This window comes from Canis lupus, chromosome 14 (assembly GCF_011100685.1).
Source record: "Canis lupus familiaris isolate Mischka breed German Shepherd chromosome 14, alternate assembly UU_Cfam_GSD_1.0, whole genome shotgun sequence".
Lineage (NCBI taxonomy): Eukaryota > Metazoa > Chordata > Mammalia > Carnivora > Canidae > Canis > Canis lupus.
Genome location: NC_049235.1, coordinates 43,965,188 through 43,984,810, shown reverse-complemented (window position 1 = coordinate 43,984,810; position 19,623 = coordinate 43,965,188). Strand labels below are relative to the sequence as shown.

The window sequence follows — 19,623 nt, the reverse complement described above, 5'->3', positions numbered from 1 at the left end:
ATATATATAATATATATATTCGTATTCTCCCTGTTAGGATATGTGTTATTTGGCATTTGTTAAGATTGAACTGAGAAAGGAAATAATAGTTTCCACACCAAATTCTGTGTTACATCAGAAGGTTAAAAAAGTAAAGACATGTACAGCTTGAGAATGTTACACTGAAAACAAATTGTTTTGAAGCCTTTTAAGGATTTTTTAATCTGTAAGAATAAATTTTCTCTCAGATACCTCAGCCCAAGCTGATGTTTCTAGAATGTGCTGGCTATAGCCATATGTTTGGTGATTCTATCGGTGAAATGTGTGGACAAGGTGGCTGAGGGCTGCCAGACTGTCACTGTGTGAGCAGGTTGGCCTGCATGATGGGTGTGGATAATCCTGTCATAATAAGCAAAATGACACCCAGCTCTGTCATTGTGTGGGAAACCCAGCCACCTTGGCTCCTAAAGGCCAGATTTAGAGGAAGAGGGGGGCAAGCTTTGCGTACCTCATTCACAACACAGCTGGGAGGAAACCAAACTGCCTGAGATGGTACAATAAAAATGTATGCTGATATATGGAGGGGGAAAGAATCTCACGTTGTAGATGCCTATCCAGGTTTTCAGCTTAATGACCGAAAAGCTTTCTCTGAAAATTCCAGATCTCCTCCCACCAAACCTAACCCAGGGGAGGGAGCGCACTCCCTCATTTGGTCAGGGAAGAGTTAAGGGCATTATGCCTGCAACCAGGTTCTTGAAGGAGTTAAACAAGAAAATGTTTCAGACTTCTGATTAATGGCCAGGGACATTCCAAGCTGCTTTGCCTACCTCAGCAGTACAGGACTGGTACGCAGGGTAATATCTAATAACTAATCTTTGACACAAGAATTAAGTCATTTTGCAAGAAAGCAGATCATTAGAAGCCAAATTGAATTATAAGTAATACTATCTCTGTAGAGGATTGTAAATTAATTGGTTTTTAACAATAACATTTCTGTGTTTTATTAAAGCAGCCTAAGAATTCGGTGAAGAAGGGAGCGCAGCAGACAAACAGGCCAGGTGCCGGCGATGCAAATGAAATGGATGACAGATGGCGAGTAGCACGCTCACTCACTGCGCGTGTATAATGGATAGAGGTAATCAAATTCCTCTGTGAATTGGCGACTTTCTTTACATCAGGAACTTGAACGCGGGCTCCCTTACACATCTCTCTACCCCTGCGCTCAGCACGCACATGCGCATGGGCACACACCACACACACCACCACCACCCCCCCTTTCCATTACATACACATAGGTCCTAATTATAGCCCATGTTAGTATCAGAAAGATGGGCCATAACTCTATTTACATAACACCACGCGCAAATATCATTCCACCAAATCAACCTGTATACACTAAACAACAGATTTGTCTGATGAGAACACCACACTCAGGAAACAAAGCAACCTGTTTCCATGAGAGGAGTTCCACTCAGTAACAGAAGTGATACCTAGACCAAGGGATGGGCGTCAGTGGGAAAGAACTACTTCTGGCTCCTTACTTTGAGTTTTCCGGGAGTGTCCTTTGGAAACTGAAGAGAATTCTGATGGGTTTCCTTTCACCTTCAAATAATGGTTGAGGAGACTCAAAGAAGCCGCTGACCCAAGGCAACCCCTGGATTTATAGACTGTGGGCCAACTGGTTTGTCTCGTCCCCATGCTGCGACCAAAGAGATTGCTTTATTTTACTGTTTCTTCTGAAAAGGGAAAACTGTACTCAGCTAATTCAAGGACACAAATTCACATCCCACATGAGACAACAGAAAGTAGTGTCTCTCAGGACTATAATATATGAACCTACAGATTGCTGAGAATTACCTTGCGTGGGCTCAAATCCGTAATTCCAGTCCTATCCTGGCTTTATCCCCTTCCTTCTGACTGCTCACTGGACATTTCCACTTGGTTGTTTAAATGTCACTTCAGCATCGGTATAGTCCTTTTGGTCAAAACCATGTTCATGTGGAAAGTCTCCTTTCTCTGACCTCTCTTTTACACAGACATGAAATTCTTGAATTTTCCTCAACTTTTCTCTTCTTTATACATCACCTACAGTCAAAATATAAAACCTATTGATTTTTCTTCTAAAAACGTCCTAACATTCATCATTTCCTCCATTGTCCCGCTTCTGGGTTCTAAACTGGACCTCATGGCTAGACAACTTCATCTGCCTTCTGTATACTTTCCTCAGACTCTGTCTCTTACATCTCCCACTTTCCCTGTTCTCCTCCTGACTAGTGTCCCCTACACACTGTTTCCAGGGCTCTCTCTTTCCTACCTCATCCAATCCTTTGCTGGCCATCAGGCTTCTCCAGATAGCCCCGATTCACACTGGCTTTCTCAGGGTGCACCATTTGCTCCATCAGGGCCAGTCTCCTGCGGTCTCTGCAGTGCCACGTTTGCTGTGGGTCAACCTCCCATAATCCATGCAGCCACCATGTTCCTTCACCCTCAGGGTCTTCACACATGCAATATCTTGCCTGGGCTGCTCCAGATCCCTCCCTCTTCCCCTAACCACATCAAGGCCTGCTCCAGCTCCCTTCTCTGTGAAGATTTCCCTGACTACCCTCTCTGAACCTCACACAGTAATGAGCCCACTATTGAGTCCATCATTATTTGCTCTTTCGAACTGTTTTCTGATTGCTCCCCATATGATGGTGGGGTCTGCTCAGCCATACTGAAAGTCATGTGAGATCGAGGATTGTGTGTTGCATATGTCTGTACCCATCCCCATTGGCACACTCTGCATGGTGCTCAGGAGACATCGTGCCTGCTTTCTTACCATGCAGCAGGTACCAGGCCAATAGGCCTTTAGCACTCCCACTCTTCAGGAGCAGTTGACCCCCGAATTCAGATCATTGCCCCTTCTCCCTATACCCTTGAGATTTGATTCTCATCACACTTGTCTTTGACCACACTCCTTACTGGGTGGCCTACTTTAGGTAAGCCCCTTTCTGGCTTGCTTCGGTCCTGGGACCCCTACTTTGGAACTCCTTCTCTTTCTCCTTTGAGGAATCTGCTCAGGAAACTTACTCTTAGGAATGCTGAACAATAATAAGTGCCTGACTAGTGTGTGTTCATTGATGTGTTGTTTCAGGGAAAAAAATCTATTTTTTTCTCAGTGCTTCTTAGGCTATGGCATAAATCTACCAGGTCATTCTGAAGTACATGTTATTTGTCTTTATTTTATTTATATATATAAGTGCCTACCAGAACACCTCCATACACCAGGCCTTAAATTTGATTCCAAGAAGTAAAAATGACATTTGCATTGCAGGATTCTGTGCTTAAGGCAGCAGAAAGCACAAGAGTTTGGCCTGGTGGTACTAATTTTGTGTTGACTCCTCCTCAGGGAATACTATGCTTTTGGACTGTTTCTGATTTCCTATTAGATGGCATTAAAGGAAGTATATTATATCCTGAACCTAAAAGGATCAGCTCTTTAATAAACCAAATTGACCTTTCTGCTTTTTTCCCAAGGGGATTGGGGTCCTCCTCCATGCCTTGAAGCCCCCTCTCTGCCCTGCTAACAAATTGATTTTGTGACTGTTTTGTTTGGCTTTTTTACATGACAACCACATATATGGTGAAGAATAATGACCAAAAGTCATATTCCTGGGCAACTGGGTATAGCCAGATGAGACGATAAATATAATTTGTTGAATTACAGAAGTAGCTCCTGTTCTGCTGGATGTGTGTTCAGCTTCAACATCTTGGCAAAGAGATGATGTCACCAGAGTCATAAGGCAAGTGGCAGACCACCTGTTAAGCATCCAGGCACAAGTCAAAACCAAGAGCCCTGAGTCTAAAATGTTCCCTTTTTAAGTCTCATGATTCCAATTTGAAGTTATACTATTTTCAACAAAACTCTTTTTTATTACCAAAGCTCTATGTTAAGGATAATCAAATATTGGAAGACTTGGTGTTTTCATACTTTCCTATAATTACTGCATTTACCATGGTACGTACTTCTGGAAATGGACAGCCTTGCAACCAATAGAGAATCCAAACACTCCTAATCCTGTGCCATGAATGAACTATATAAATATTCTAAATGAAAAATAGATGGGTACACATTGCTTTTGTGGGTCTGTATCAGAGTAGCTGGATTACAGGAAATATTCTGAACCGAACTCACCTTTCTTGTGGCCAGCCAAAACCAGGATTCTGATTTATTGCAACTGTAATGCTCAGTATTAGCACCTTGTGCTCTTGCTGAAAATTAAATTTACTTATATCCCTCAGATATGCTCCCTCTCTGACAATTTTGGCCTTTCTTTTGCACAGGAGAAATTCTGCAACTGAGTTCCAAAGCCTCTCTTTCCTAATGCATCTGTAAACAGCTGCAGCTCCCTGTTCAATATTGGCTGCAGCTGCCATAATGCCCCAGAAGGACAACCAAATGGAGAGAGCTCCCCTTAATTGCCTTGCCACCCCCGATTGAATTTATGTTTTGTTTTTAAGTAACATTTTGTTGCATTTGCATTACTGAAATTACCAGGTTACAGTAAACTATATTCCCAAATCAATGTCCCCCCAAAGAAAGCAGACATGAACTTTATCACCAACAACAAATTCAATTTTCACATTACCTACTGACAAAGAAGCTTGTGCCAACAACACTTGCGGATTCCTGAAAAGTCCGCCAAACTAGAGGAAATCCACAAATCTTAGGTTTTATTATCTCGTAGTTTTGCTTTCTATTTAACTATTGCTTTTCACCTATAGGTAAAAACTAAGCTTCGCATGCTTTGTTTTTATTTCAAAATCAGATAGGGTGACACATAAAGATAATCCCAACTGGAACCCTCATGCATTGCTGGTAGGAATATAAAATGGTGCAGGCTTTATGGAAAACCATTTGGCAGTTCCTCAAAAAGCTAAACATTAAATTACCATATGATCCACCAGTTCCACTCGTAGGTAAATACCCAAAAGAATTGTAAAAACAGGGACTCAAACACCAATGCTCATGGCAGCATTATTCAAAATAACCAAAAGGTGGAAACAACCCAAATGTCCATCAACAGATGAATGAATAAACACAATATTGTATGCACATATAATGGAATATTATGGAGCCATAAAAATGAATGAAATTTTGATACATGCTACAACATGGGTGCACCTTGAAAATATTACACTAAGTAAATAAGCCAGGCACAGAAGGATGAATACATGATTCCACTTATAGGAAGTACCTAGAATAGGAGAATTCATAGAAGCAGAAATCAGAGGAGAGGGTACCAGGATCTGGAGAAAGGGGCAATGAGGAATTATTGCTTAAAGGGAACAGAGTTTCTCTTTGGAATAGTGAAAAAGTTCTAGAAATAGATCATGGTAATGGCTACAGTACTCAAGAGCACTGAATCCATACACTCAAAAATGATTAAAGTGTAAATGCTATATGATGTATATATATTTCCACAATAAAGAAAGTTATTGCCAAGTATCTAGAAAGCTTAAGGTTGTGTTACATATTTTGATGTGAATTCTAATAAATTAAAAAAAAAGGTGGGTCAAAGTGTAAGGTTCAAGTTGACAGGAATTTTATCCATAAATTTCTAAAATCTCTGTCAATGATAAAACTAGAAATAAGAAATGTTCTTTAGTGTCTTCTGTTCCATTTTTCTCCAGGTTTGTAGGAATACATACATACACATATAACATTGCTTTGTAACTAAATGTGTTATGTACCTCTGAGTTTGTGACTTGTCTTTCATTTTCTTTATTGTGTTTATGAATCAATTTAAATTTTTAATACTGATACTATTTTGTGCTTCATCTAAAAAAAGTCCAAGATTCCTTATTCTGAAGTCAAAAAGATAATACTACTTTTTTTTCAAGCTTTTATCGTGTCTTTCATATTTAAATTCAGTAATTGAATTTTGTACATGGTGTGAGTTAGGATTAAACTTCATTTTTTTTCCATATAGAAAACCAGTTGTTCCCCTAACACATTAACTGAATTCTCTGCCCTTTCTTCCCGACTATCTAAAACATTTCTGTCTTCTATAAAAATTCTCTATATAAAGGTATACCTATTTCTGTACTCCCTCTTCTGTTCCAATCATCAGTTTATTCCTGCATCAATACTATACTGTCTTAACTACTTAGTTTCTTAAACTGTGATACTAAGTACAGCAAGCTCTTCTTCTCATTTCCTTTTCTGTAATACTTTGATTCTTCTTGGATCTATGGTCTTACACATAAATTTTAGAATCCTCTTCTCAGGCTCCATGAAAAATACCCTTAAGGGTTTATTTGGAAATTAATCGAATTTATTTGGAAAGATTTAACATCTTTACAACACTGGCCTTATGCTATCTGTAAACATGAACTACATTACCATTTATCAGCCTTCTCGAGTGCTTTTTAACAAAGTTTTATAGTTTTTTTTTTTAAGATTTTATTTATTTATTCATGAGAGACACAGAGAGAGAGAGAGAGGCAGAGACACAGGCAGAGGGGGAAAAGCAGGCTCCATGCAGGGAGCCCAACGTGGGACTTGATCCCAGGACTCTAGGATCACACCCTGGGCCAAAGGCAGGAGCTAAACTGCTGAGCTACTCAGGGATCCCCTATAGTTTTCTCTATACAAGTCTGCATATATTTTGTTAGGTTTATTCTTATGCTCTTTATGGTTTGTTGTTATAAATATAAGGCTTTTTATTTGCATTTTTAAACTATGTTTGGCATTTATTGTTTTTGTATGTTGATCTTAAATATAACAACTTAGATTTCCTTATGATTTCTAATAATTTGTAGATTATTTAGGGTTTTCTAGAAATATTCTATTATCTACAAATGGTGACACCTTTGTTTCTTCTTTTCTAATCTTTATAACTTCAAGGTTTTTTTTTTTTTCCAAAACAAGGTAAAATAGAACATGAGAATGGGTATCCTTATCTTTCTCTGATATAAAGGGACTTCTTTTAAAGTTTTCTCATAAAGAATGATGTTGGCTGAGGTCTGGGACAAAAGATCTTTTTTTTTTTTTTTTTTTTTAAGATCTTATTTATTTGAGAGAAAGAGAGAACATGAACAGGGGGAAGGGGCAAAGTGGGAGGGAGAAGCAGACTCCCCACTGAGCAGACAGCCTGACTTGGGGCTCGATCCCAGGACCGAGCCAAATAATGACATGAGCCAAAGGTAGATGCTTAACTGACTGAGCTACCCAGGCACCCTGGGACAAATATTCTTCGTAGGTTTCTGAAGCTTTTCCTGGTTTGCTATGGATTTTTAAAAATAAAAAGGTACTGAATGTTATCGGTGTTATTGTTTTTTCTCCTTTTTATTGAGATGATCACATATTTCTTCTATTTTAATATAGTAATGTGAATTCTAATAATTTTAGAATGTCTAACATTAAAAATTGATAAGAATAATTATAATTATTCTACTTTATGTGACTAAATCATAGAACAAACTAAAACAACAGCATAGAATTTAAAGAATAATTGGCATTGACGTGTTTTAAGGTCCTTTTTATCTTTCAGGAAAGGAGTTCCTATTACAATTAAAAGTTAGATCTTTGTTAAATAAGGGATCCTTAGAGATTGGATTCCCAGGATATATGCTCCTTAAAAATGCACTTCCTCTGACTCACCTCGGTTAGAAGTAATTATTACTCTGATTTTTTATAAGAGTAAGAAGATCTTTTGCCCTATCCCTTCCTTCCTCCCATCCATGCCACTTCTGTATATAGAGGCCATTTGCTATCCAAGTTTCTCTTGTGTTACAATCTTAAATGTCTGCATCAGCTGGGGTCAAAGCTGTCTCCTGCTATTCTGAAGGTGTTTGGGATTAGGAATATTTAAATCTCATGCTATATATAAGTTAGAAGAATGTTTTAATCAAAATCTATCATTTAAATGACATACTTAGGAATCACTGAATTATTTTCCATTTGAATTCTTTCAAACTATATTTCTTCTTGAGCTGCAGACAACTAATAATAATTTTACAGGGAAAAACAAGTTAATACAGAGCTATGGGCCAAGGGTCTTTTCAGTTAAAAGAGACTTGAGAGTCCCAAAAGCCTGGCTTGGACAAACCAGTTGTAAAAGACATTTTGGGGATAATTTTGAAATTTTGAAAATGGACTGGGTATTACATTGTATCATAGAATTATTGCTAAATCTTGTCAGATGTTACTATGGTTTTGTGATTAGGTAGAAACATGGAATCCTTTTCTATAGATGCCTATGAAGTTATGGGTGAAATGTCATGATATCCATAACTAACATAAAAATATGTAAATAGAAATAAGAAAGTTAATGTAGCAAGTATGGCAACATGTTAACAGTTGTTAAAGTTAGGTGCTGGATATGTGATTCTTTATTGTACTTGTCTATATGCTTTTAATTTCCCACAAGAAAAGAAGGTGAGATTTTAGGTATTAAATAATAAGAGAAAATCCTGTGTGGGGCAATGCCTGAGATAGCTCCAAATATCCTCACTACCTGGTTTTCACACCCTTGTGTCATTCCCACCCCTTGAGTGTGGGCTGGACCTTGTGAGTCACTTCTAATGGATAGATTAGGGCAAAAATGATAGAATATCATTTCTGAGACTAGATAACACAAAGACTCTGGCTTTTGACTCACTATCTCTAGTTTTTCTCTCCAGTACTCTCCCATCCTCTCTCCTCTCTCCCTGCCCTCCATCTGGAAAAAGCCTGCTGCCATGTCCTCAGCTGCCCTACAGAAAGGCCCGAAGGCAGGGGACTGAGGCCTCTAGCCAACAGCCTGGGAGGAACTGAGGCACACCAATAGCCAGTGATGCTCTTGGAAGAGGGTCTCCTCTGAATCAAGTTTCAAGATGACTACAGCCTGATGAGAAACTCAGAGCCAGAGGACTAGTTGAGCAGTTCTGGGTTCCTGACCTACAAAAGCTATGATATAGTAGAAGTTTGTTGTTTTAAGCTGCTAAATTTGGGGGTAATCTGGAATGCAGCAACAGATAACTGATACAAATATTATGAGGAAAAAAGAGACTAAACCCACAACATTGCTAGAGGCATTTGGAAGCATCGCGCGATTTCAATTACTGTTTTCAATAAAGAGCTCCTCCTATTTCAAGAGTTAATCAGATTGGTGGGAAAGAAAAGTCCATGTGGCAATAGGAAATGATTGCTAAAAATTAAAAAAACACTAAGCCACCATTCTGCAAGAAAACACATCTATTAACTGATAATTAAATCAATAAGCATTTATAAGACACCTACAATTTGCACAGCAGTGTTTTAGATGACAGAATGAAAACCACATAATTAAAAGATAGCCCCTACCATTTATTGAGCTGGAGTCTATCCATGCATAAACCACTCACTGAGATTACGCAAGGCAGGTTCTGAAGCCATTTTCATGCTTCCAGGCCATCTGGATACCTCACGTGGAAACTCCAAATGGACAACACAGCTTCTAAGATTTGGTTAGCTTACTTCTAGAAATTAGTTTATGTAAGAGGAGGAGCTGCAATTAAGCACCCACGCCTGCCAGTGTCTGTGTACAATGGCATAAGGATGGATGCAGGGCCAGTCTACTTTGACTTCTCTTTAAAATAACCACAAAGACACACCAGTAGGAGCACAACTGTGACAATCACGAACGAACAAATATTCACCTAGCACCCACCTACTGTGTGCTAGGAACTGTGTTATATGCAGCATAACAGAGGTGAATAAACTAGATGTGGACCCTGCCCTCACTAAGCTTATCCTATCTGGGGAGATGCATGAATAAATTCCAACTATGTGTTATGCTGCATAAGATGAAGGGAAAGCACAGCATGGGGAGGATGCTTCACTGAGGAAGTTTAATTCAAGCTGTGACCTGTAGGATGAAGAGAAATGAGAATATAGCTAGCATTCCCAAAAGCCTGGGGATGAAAAACAGCTTGGCCCTGAAGGTGCAGAAAGGCCAGTGCAGCTGGAGTGCAGGGAGAATTAAGGACAGAAGGACAGAGGTGGGGAGAGGGCAGGGTGGACAGGGTCCTGCTGCCAGGAGGGAATAGTGTATCTCACCTGAAACGCAATGGGAAGCCTCTGAAAGGATTTAAGAGGAGGTGACCTGGTCTGATTTTAGAAGCCTAGTAGGTCATTCCAGCGACCATGTGGGGGAAAGTTGGGGAGAAGTGGGGGCCGGGGCTGACCTCTGGATTCTAGGCACAACTCTCTCTTGGGACTGTACCTCATCTATCCTGTCTTATTCCTGTTATGTTCTCCTTACTTTTGTCTTCCACATTCTGAAAGAATTTACTGAATTCATCTCCTAATGTGCTAATTCAATTTTCTGAAGTACCCAATTCTCTGTCTGGATTACAGTTTAAAATTTTGCAATTGTGCTTTTCATCTTATCATAGACTCTTCAAGTCTCCAAACTGCATTTTCTTCATGCCTGTGTTGTCTAGTTCCATGTGTACAAGATATCTTTCATCTTTTAAAAACAATTTTGTTGGGCTTTTTCTTTGTCATTTACAAAATGCAAGACATCTTCACATTAGAAAAAACTAGAAAGAACGATAAGCAAAATGAAGAAAATAAAAATATAGTTTGAATTGCACACTTCAGAGATAGTCAGTGTATGCTTATGGGATTGTTAAGTTTTGTGCCTTTTAATTGTCTGTCTTCTTTCACTTAAAATACTTCACAGAAATCTTTCCATGTGAATGTTCATCTCCAACATTTTTTAAAGCTGAATAATATTTGTGTTTATATGCTGTCATTTCAAGCAGTATCTTTTTTTCCTACCTATCCCTGAAATGCTGTGCTTTCCCATGAGTCTTCTTTCAGCCCTTCTTCTTTTTACTGCATGTATGTCCTGGAGGGAGTTTGCCTATTTTTCATGGATTTAAGGATCATTTAAATTAAATAATGCAACCACAAAACCATACATACCTTCAGCCCAAACCATTTTCTACATAACTTCAGATTCATGCTTAGCTCTCTGCCCAACAGATCCATCCAGGTATCCTACAGAACTCTTTCTCAAATGTTAGCATATGTTAGGATTACCTGGAAGGTTGTGCAAACAGATTGCTGGGCCCTGCCCCAAGGATGTTTGGTTCAGTACATCTCCATCTCGGATGGAGCCCAAAGATATGCTTTCCTAGCAAGTTTCCAGGTAATGTCGCTATTCCTTTGGGGACCACACTTTGAGAACCACTGTCCTATGGACACCTCAAATTCAGAATGTGCAAAACAGAAATTATCCTCTTCACCACTAATGATTCCTACCCTTGCTTTTGACATTTGTGTTGTAGTGTGAAATTCACATAGAAACATGTCCATATCATATGTGTACTGTTCAATGTATTTTTCTTAAAATGAATATTCACGTGTAACCAGCCTTTAGATCAAGAAACAGATCACCCCCCAGAAGCCACTTCATGGCCCATTACAATTGCTACACCCCATCTAACCAAACTGATTTCAGACATCAAAGATTGGTTTTGCTTAGCATTGAACTGATATAAACAGGGAGTGCTTCTTTGTATCTGGCTTCCTTCTCTCAACCTCATTATTACACATGGTGTTGATTTTATCTTCGTTTGTGTCCTTCAGGCACACAACAAGAGAGGTTAGGCATAGTCTAGTCTCTCCTTTCTCCCCAGTCTCACACCCATCTAGGACCAGGTCTATCAATCGAACTCATAATTATGTTTTCAACTCATCCCTTTAAAACCTCAAAAAGGGCTCTAATCACCTCTCATGAGAACTATGAGAATATTCTGCTTCCCTGTCTCCATTTTCTTGGTCCCTCCATTTTTGCGCCAATTTGGTAATTTAAAATGAACAGTGCTCTCCTTGTCATTCTCTTTGACTTAAAAGCAAAGCATCAGGAACCAACTTTTCAAATATCACCGTCTCCTTTCCTTTCTTCCTGCAATTTTGCTCTTTTCACCACAAATGGGGATGCTCCACATGGCAGAAAGTAGTTAGCCAAGAACTTTATAGTCTGCTTCTTCTACTCAGGAGAACTAACTTCTTCCTCCTTAGTTCTAGTTAAAAAGAAAAATCCTGGGGAAGGATGTCAGTTGGCTCAACCTAGGTCAGCTGACCAATCCTGATGCACCAGGGCAGATCCAGGCCAGAAAGCAGAGGCATGGTCATGGACAACGTGCATGACCGGTGCCATCTAATAAGCACACGTTGGAACCTGTATAATCTACGTAATTATAGAAGGCTGAATTTAAGTGGGCAGAGGGGAGACAAAGTCCAAAAATAAAAAGGAAGATGTCAAAAGACTTGAGTCATCAGATCTAAAAGGTCCTGGGAAGAAATATTGAAACTACACTTCACTCGTATCATAATGGCATTTCCAAATGCCAAGGATAAATGACAAGGGAACCAGAAGAGCATTGGACTAAATACTAGAAGACAGAGAAATGTTCACAAGTTATAAGAAAACATGAATTTTCCCTTAGAATAGACTGTCATTCAAACAAGAGGAGGAAAGTGTGACATCTGTGAACAAAGACTGGAAATGTACCACCTGCGTCCATTTTCTCGGGAAAAAAACAACAACTTTGAAGTCCCAGGGAAAATCATTTAGTTAATCACCCCAACCACAAAAACAAAAAAGACGGAATACAGAGCTCAATAGGGGAAAGTAAAGATACAATGATGAGCAAGATAGCCATTAAAATACATAACTAAGCCTAAATAATGGTAGTTAATGGAGTTGTAAACTTTAATGCTACTATTTAGACAAGAACTTTAAAGTAAAAGATATTAAGTCCAAAGTATATTGAAACTAACATTCTGGGGATGCTTGGGTGGCTCAGTGGTTTAGCATCTGCCTTTGGCTCAGGTCATGATCCTGGGGTCCTGGGATTGAGTCCCTCATAGGGCTCCCTGAGAGGACCCTGCATCTCCTTCTGCCTATGTCTCTGCCTCTCTCTGTGTCTCTCATGAATAAATAAATAAAATCTTAAAAAAAAAACCCTAACATTCTGGGTCATTAAAACAATTGGAAGGAGGGCAGGTAAAAGGTAAATACAAGCATATTCATGTTCTTTTATTTGTGAAGAGAAGGACAGTGTTATAAACACTATTAAGTTCTTGTTCAAAAACACCATTAAATTCTAATCCATTTGCTTGAAAACTTAAGTCAGCAAATTATAGCTCAAAGGCTAGCTGACTGTTTTATTGGAACCAGGGCTGGGGCTAGAGGGAGGCCAATGAGAAGCAAGGTTGCAGTGCAGGGTTGGATTCCTGTTTATTTAAAATTTTGATATATGGCTCATGGTAGACTTTTTGCACTAATTTTGACATTTTTATTTATTGCAGGAACATACTTTAAAATCTTGAGTCTTGGGCATCCTCTTAAATTTTGCATTCAGTGTCTCTTAGTCACCTCACTGTGGCCCCAGCCAGGCATCAAAACTACTTGGAGAAATAAATGAAACAGAGAAAAGTGGTCAGTCCTTTAAAACTACAGAAGAAAAAAGGGAAATAACAATACATGCACATATACCTTGGGGAAAAATGGTAAGAAACATATACCGTATAAAAGCTAATAATAAGAAAGCAGAGGAAACAGTAAGCTCAGAAAAAGAAAAATATATAAAAAAGAGGAATATTTGATAATATAGATACATAAGTACTTTTTTACTTGATAAGCAAAATTTACTGATACTTCCATCAAAATGTTATTCTGTATCAGATATACAGAAAAATCATTTACCAATCGATATTGCACTGAAATTGATACATCAATGTCAGCTGAAAGACAAGAAAATTTATATAAAACTCTCAAGGGCTTTCCATTTTTCTTATGGGAAAACTAGAAGTTCTCTCAGCCTCTCTTAGGCTCCTAAATAAATTCATTTTTTGGGCCCCTCTCTCATGCCAATCACCAGCCTTCCCTATATTCAAATGTACCAGACTCCTCCTACCTGGGGTGGTTCTCCCACAGAGCCAGGTCTTCCTGCCACTGGCCTCCTTAACCTGGCTTAACTTTAGGGATTCTTCATGACTCAGCCAAAATATCACAGTCTCAGGGAAGCTTCTCATGGATTCCACACTAGGATCCATCCCTCTGTCCTACATCTCACGGCACCTTTGGATCTTTGTCCATGAACTATGTTTGTAACTTGCAAATATTCATCCTATAAAATGATGGCAGTGACTGGAAATTGTCCACAGCTTTTGAACCAGTGACTTAGCATAACAACTGGTACATAGCCTGTGCCTAATAAATTATTTCTTGCTGAAAGATTCCCATTAAGTATTTACTACTGTTTTCACAATTTATTTACTATCCCTATCCCAGTGCCATTGAATTTTTATTGTAATATTTTTAGTATTTATTTATAGCTGATAGAGTAAATGCCTCCCACTAGTTCTTTTTTAAAATTCTCTTGATAACTGGCAAATATTTAGAACCAGCTTGTCCAGGTCCAAAGACAAGCAAACAGAAAAGACAGTTGGGATTCTGGTTGTAATTGCATTACATATCTATATTCATCTGGGAAAGATCAACATTTGCATTACATTGTTTCCTGTCTAGCCAGGATGCACTTTCTCCAATGAGGATACCTCCCAGGGCATATTCATCACATTCAGTTTGTTGACAACTGTCAACAAACAACAATTTCAGGGACGTGGGTTATCCCCATGGGAGAAGACAGACAGAGGGAGTCAGGTAGCACCCCTCTCCCAACATAATATACGAATATCCCACAGAAGTGGGTAGAGTGGTAGAGCATAGTCTCAGGAGTGCTTTAACTTTTCTCATACTTCATCTTAGGAGTTCCCTAACTTTATCCTGTCTTTGGGAGCTCTTACATCTGTGTGATCTTTCCCATTGCTCATATACCAAAGCACCGTATTAGCAACACCCTGGAACACAGACTGAGGCTCTACTATTCTAAATGCACATCCCAGTTAGAGGAAATCAAGCATGGTTCATTTTTACCACCTGAAGTCTTATTCACACTGTAACGTAGTGACTTGTCTCAGTCTGGAAGCAGACATGTTTTCTAAACAATGGAGATTCTCTAACTCAATTAGCCAAGATGAACACAAGAAAAGAAGGGCAGAGGTCTGGCAGTTGTAATCATTCTGTCTTAGGATGTCTTTAGAAATGACTTGGGTAAAGGAACATAGTTTGACTGTTTTCTGCTTCTTTTGACTTTTCTTCACATTTTATTTTGATATTAGAAAACCAAATGTTTAATAATATTGCACCCCGGGCTCCATTTATCCTGGCCTTGCTCTATGTCCTTCAGAAAAGCCACGTACCATGGTGGAGATTCATTTTATATAAGGATTGATTTCCAAAACCAGCATCAAGGTGACAATTGCTTATGGTCAAAATTATTCTTGAAAATCCTTTTAATTAAAAAAAAAAAAAAGAAAAAGAAAATCCTTTTAATTGACCCTGAAGAACAATACACAGATGTAATATCTTACAATAAATACAACATAGTCAGCTTTTCCTCTAGGATTGAAACAGATTGCTGTTTCTCAAGTTAAACACCCAGGAAAGGACTTGGCCTGTAGTTGGGAGCTTTATTGTATGAAATATACATATCTTTAAAAAGAAGCATGTGTAGCATGAAGTTTAATTTAATTTGTATATGATTGATAGGCATATGATATGACTCCACTACATTTCTCTTTATGTAGATTTTTTATTAAATATATTCCCAAGTACTTTATAGTTTCTGTAGTCATTGAGTGAGACCTTATTTCTTCATTTCTTCAATTTTTTGCCAATTGTAGCTAGCAAATGGGAACACTACTGATTCTGTGTGTGTTTCCTGTGCTCCTGCAATCTAATAAGTTCTTTTAGTTCTATTAATAGTTTTATAACTGATGCTCTTGTCTTTTGTAGGTATACAATCAATCATATCAATGGTTAATAAGAGTTCTTCCTGTATTTCAATATTTACATACTGCTCATTTTGTTTTCTCATATTGTGACATTTGCCTGAACCTTCAGAATATTTAAGAATAATGATGATGATGGGCATCTTGTAATTTTTTTAATTTAACAGGGAATACCTTTATCTTTTTCCTACTATAATTATTGCTCTTGGTTCCTGGCAAATTAACTTAACTATTTTCAAGAAGTTTCCGTATATACATTATAATAAATATAAATTCCAGTTTATGTTATATTTATATAATAAATATAAATTTATATTTATGTTAAATCATTAATGACTACTTCTTATTTAGGAAGCCTATACAAATATTGCTAGATAGGGTTTACCAAGAGGCAAATAAGTATATTGATTAAGTTAGGTTTATTTGCCATGCTCTCAGGTGTTGGAAAATATACTACGACTACCTTTAATAATAAGGAATTATTTTTAAGCATATCCAAGAATATGTACTGGCATAGAACAGGGCCTCTGCAGTTATGTCCTTTTGCTTCCCAGGCTGAGATAGAAAGCACAGAGCAGAGGACCTGAAAATATATTTCAGAGTTTCTCAGGATGCAGACTAGTTTTAATTTCTTTCAAATTACAGGGTGTTTAAGCCTTTCAAAAGAAGACCTGATGGGATGGGTTTGCATTATCCAATACCTAGCAGAGTTTGAATGCAAGCCAATTCAAAGTTGATCAACCTTTAATTTTTCATCTAAAGTTATATGCTTTTATACATTTCCTTGTGGCTAACACACTAATCACCAGTCTAATCAGTTGTAAGTATATCCAACCTGTCTTCTATCAGTTATAGTGATACATAGGGCCACTTTTTAAAAAGATAAATGTTCATGGTAGATTTGAGGCTTCCTGAATACCGTAACTATTCTGCCCCTCTTGAATCTCAGATACTTTGTAAGATGTTTAAAATAAAAAGGAAATTAATGAACTTGATTTTTGAGATAAAATGCTTATTGTTTCATTGGGGCATTTTATTGAGATCAAGGCAACAAATAAAAGTTCACATAATGACTTAATCATATAATAGCAAGAGAAGTCTTATTTTATCAAATCTTAATGCATTAAAATAACATGGGCACTTGTTATTTTGCCCATGTTAACAAGGGCAACATAACTAAACTAAGTGGATTTGGTTCATATATATTAAAACTGGATTTGGTTTATATATATTAAAAAATTATTTTCTTGATATTTGGGTTGCAAAAATAGCACCTTCTGAATGAAATAGATAATGATCTTTCTACTCTCAATTACATTTAAACAAATATATACACAACTGTATACTGACTGAAATATTTGATTGAAAGAGACGTGCCCCAGCTTCTATGTCTGTTCTATTTTTTTCTACCAGAGTTATATATTTATCTTCTTTGTATATATTCTCATCATATGTTACTTAAAGCAGCAGAAATGTCAATGCTATCATTCAAACAGTGAAGTATTTAGTCTTTATACTAAAATTAATCAATTGTCATGCTTGTCACTACATAAATATTATTTGAGTATTTATAATTACTTTCTATGTATAAAAGATTTGTTAGCTCCCTTCTTGCTGTCTCGGCCCCTTAGCAGTAAAGGATGAAACCAACCACCAAGATAGCAAACTATCAAAATTTCTAGACCCCCAATCCAATCCTTAAAATCTGCCACACAAGAAGTATGAGCCCTTACTATCTCTCAAGCCTGGTATTTGCTTTTAATCAGTTATGGCCAGTGAAAGAACCAAGGAGGAGATCTGAATTCATGAAAACATTGACTGTGATACCATCAGGAAAAACAAACACTTAGAGAACAATACATTCAGAGAAACAAATCACTATGGAATCAACGAGTTCACATGCTTGCCTATCCAGTAAAATCTCTTTATTTCTGACCCAAGACCAATCTCATGCTCTTGTCTTTGTCTTTTCTCCTTTGCACATTACCACCCTGCTGATGACTCCCAAGACGTTTTCCCAAGACAAAGCAGGAAGATTACATGTTTCTCTATCACTAATGACTATCTAATTCATTTGTACATGGTTCTGTCCATTGTAATATCATGGTTATGGGTCAGTGTTCTAGAATTGAGATAGGAAATGATGCCTACAGAATATCAGTGTTAGCTGCATCTGCTGCACTGCCCCAAACTTTATCTGTGTTCTGGGTTCACACAAAGTTTATAGCCTGAAGCATGTAAACATGCACCAGGCTCCTTACTTAACATTCTTCCCAATGTCTTCACTAAATTCATGACTCATCATATCCCATTTCTGCCAAAAACCTAATATATTGCTCTCTCCCAATAAAATGGATATTTCATTGAATCAAAGCTACTCAATAATATTTATGTAAATATGCAGATTTTCCAGTATTCACTTTTAGCTAAATTATGTGTTCTCTCTCTTTCTCTTTTTTTCTATGTGTGTACCTAGAAGTATTGCCTTTATCTTACAATTAATAGTATTATCAGTATGCTCAAGATCCTATTCATCCATAATTCCTTCCACCATCACTGCATGCCTACTGGGTGCAAAGTATTTTGCTAGGCAAAAGGTTGGTGTGATTTATCCTCTTTTCTTCAAAGGAGCCCAAGAAGCTCAGAAAATCCCAGGCACCAGAAACCTGAAGAAAACTACATCAAGTGATATCATATTCAAACTGCCTGAAACCAAAGAAAAAGAAATATAAAGAGTAGGAGAAAAACTCACAAAATATAGAATAAAATAGATAAGAATGACACCAAATGTCTTGTCAGAAACAATGCAAACCAGAGTCAGTAGAACAATGTTTTTAACATACTGCAAGGAAAAAAACTGTCAATCTGGAATTCTATACCCAGCTAAAAAAAAAAATCTGCCAATAGTGAAGGGAGAAATAAAGGCTTCTGCAGACATACAAAAACTGAGAAATCATCATCCTCAGATCTGCACTACTAGAAATCTGAAAGGAAGACCTTTAGGCAGAAGGAAAATGATCAATGAGATCCAGTGGAAATCTGGAGCTACACAAAGGAGTAAAGAGCATCAGAAATAGTAAATATGTGACTAAATATAAACTATTTATTGTTACTTATATAAAATATCTCTAAAATACACTTTATTGTTTAGAGCAAAAAATAAAGACAATGCATCATAATATTTATAACCTGGATATAAGAAAGGTATAAAACAAATATAGCACACAGGAGAGGAGGGAGAGGTAAATATATACAATTGTAAAGTTCTTATTCTATATATAAAGTAACATAATATTTACTTGAAGGTAGACTGTGCTAAGTTAAAGATGTATACTATAAATACTAAAGCAACCACTAAAACAAACAGAAGTATAGTAAATGAGCCAATAAAACAGATAAAATGGAATCATAAAAAATCATTAATCAAAAGAAGGCAGAAAAGGTGGAAATATGGAACAAAGAACAGATGGGAGAAATATATCCAATTCTGAGGGAATCATCTGAAATACAAAAGTTAGAAACAAAGGTGTTTATCATGGCACTGTCTACCATACAAAACACTAAAAACAACCTACACGATAATAGAGAAATGGCTAGTAAATGACAGGATGGAATACCATGCAGACACTAAAACTGTTGTTTACGAAGAGCTTGTAATAACACGAGAGAATGCTGATGTTATAAAGTAAATTGAATTAAGGCAGAATGTAAAATTTTATAGTGAGCATTACCTCAACTACAAAAACTATGATAGAAAAAGGGCCAGA

At 37.4% G+C, this 19,623-nt stretch overlaps 1 long non-coding RNA gene across 9 annotated transcripts in view; it reads left to right on the top strand.

Moving 5' to 3' along the window:
- Positions 1-427: 427 nt before the first annotated feature.
- The window catches only part of LOC102154587, a 55,557-nt gene continuing 36,361 nt past the window's right edge, over positions 428-19,623 (top strand). For 5 of the 9 annotated variants that reach the window (XR_005369677.1, XR_005369674.1, XR_005369675.1 and 2 more), the window contains exons 1-3: positions 428-544; positions 989-1,114; positions 13,310-13,510. This is a non-coding gene — a long non-coding RNA (uncharacterized LOC102154587). Of the gene's footprint in view, positions 545-988; positions 1,115-3,685; positions 3,764-13,309; positions 13,511-16,501; positions 16,677-18,484; positions 18,933-19,623 lie in introns of those variants that run through there. The other 4 variants (XR_005369679.1, XR_005369680.1, XR_005369682.1 and 1 more) reach the window with 4 other exon arrangements.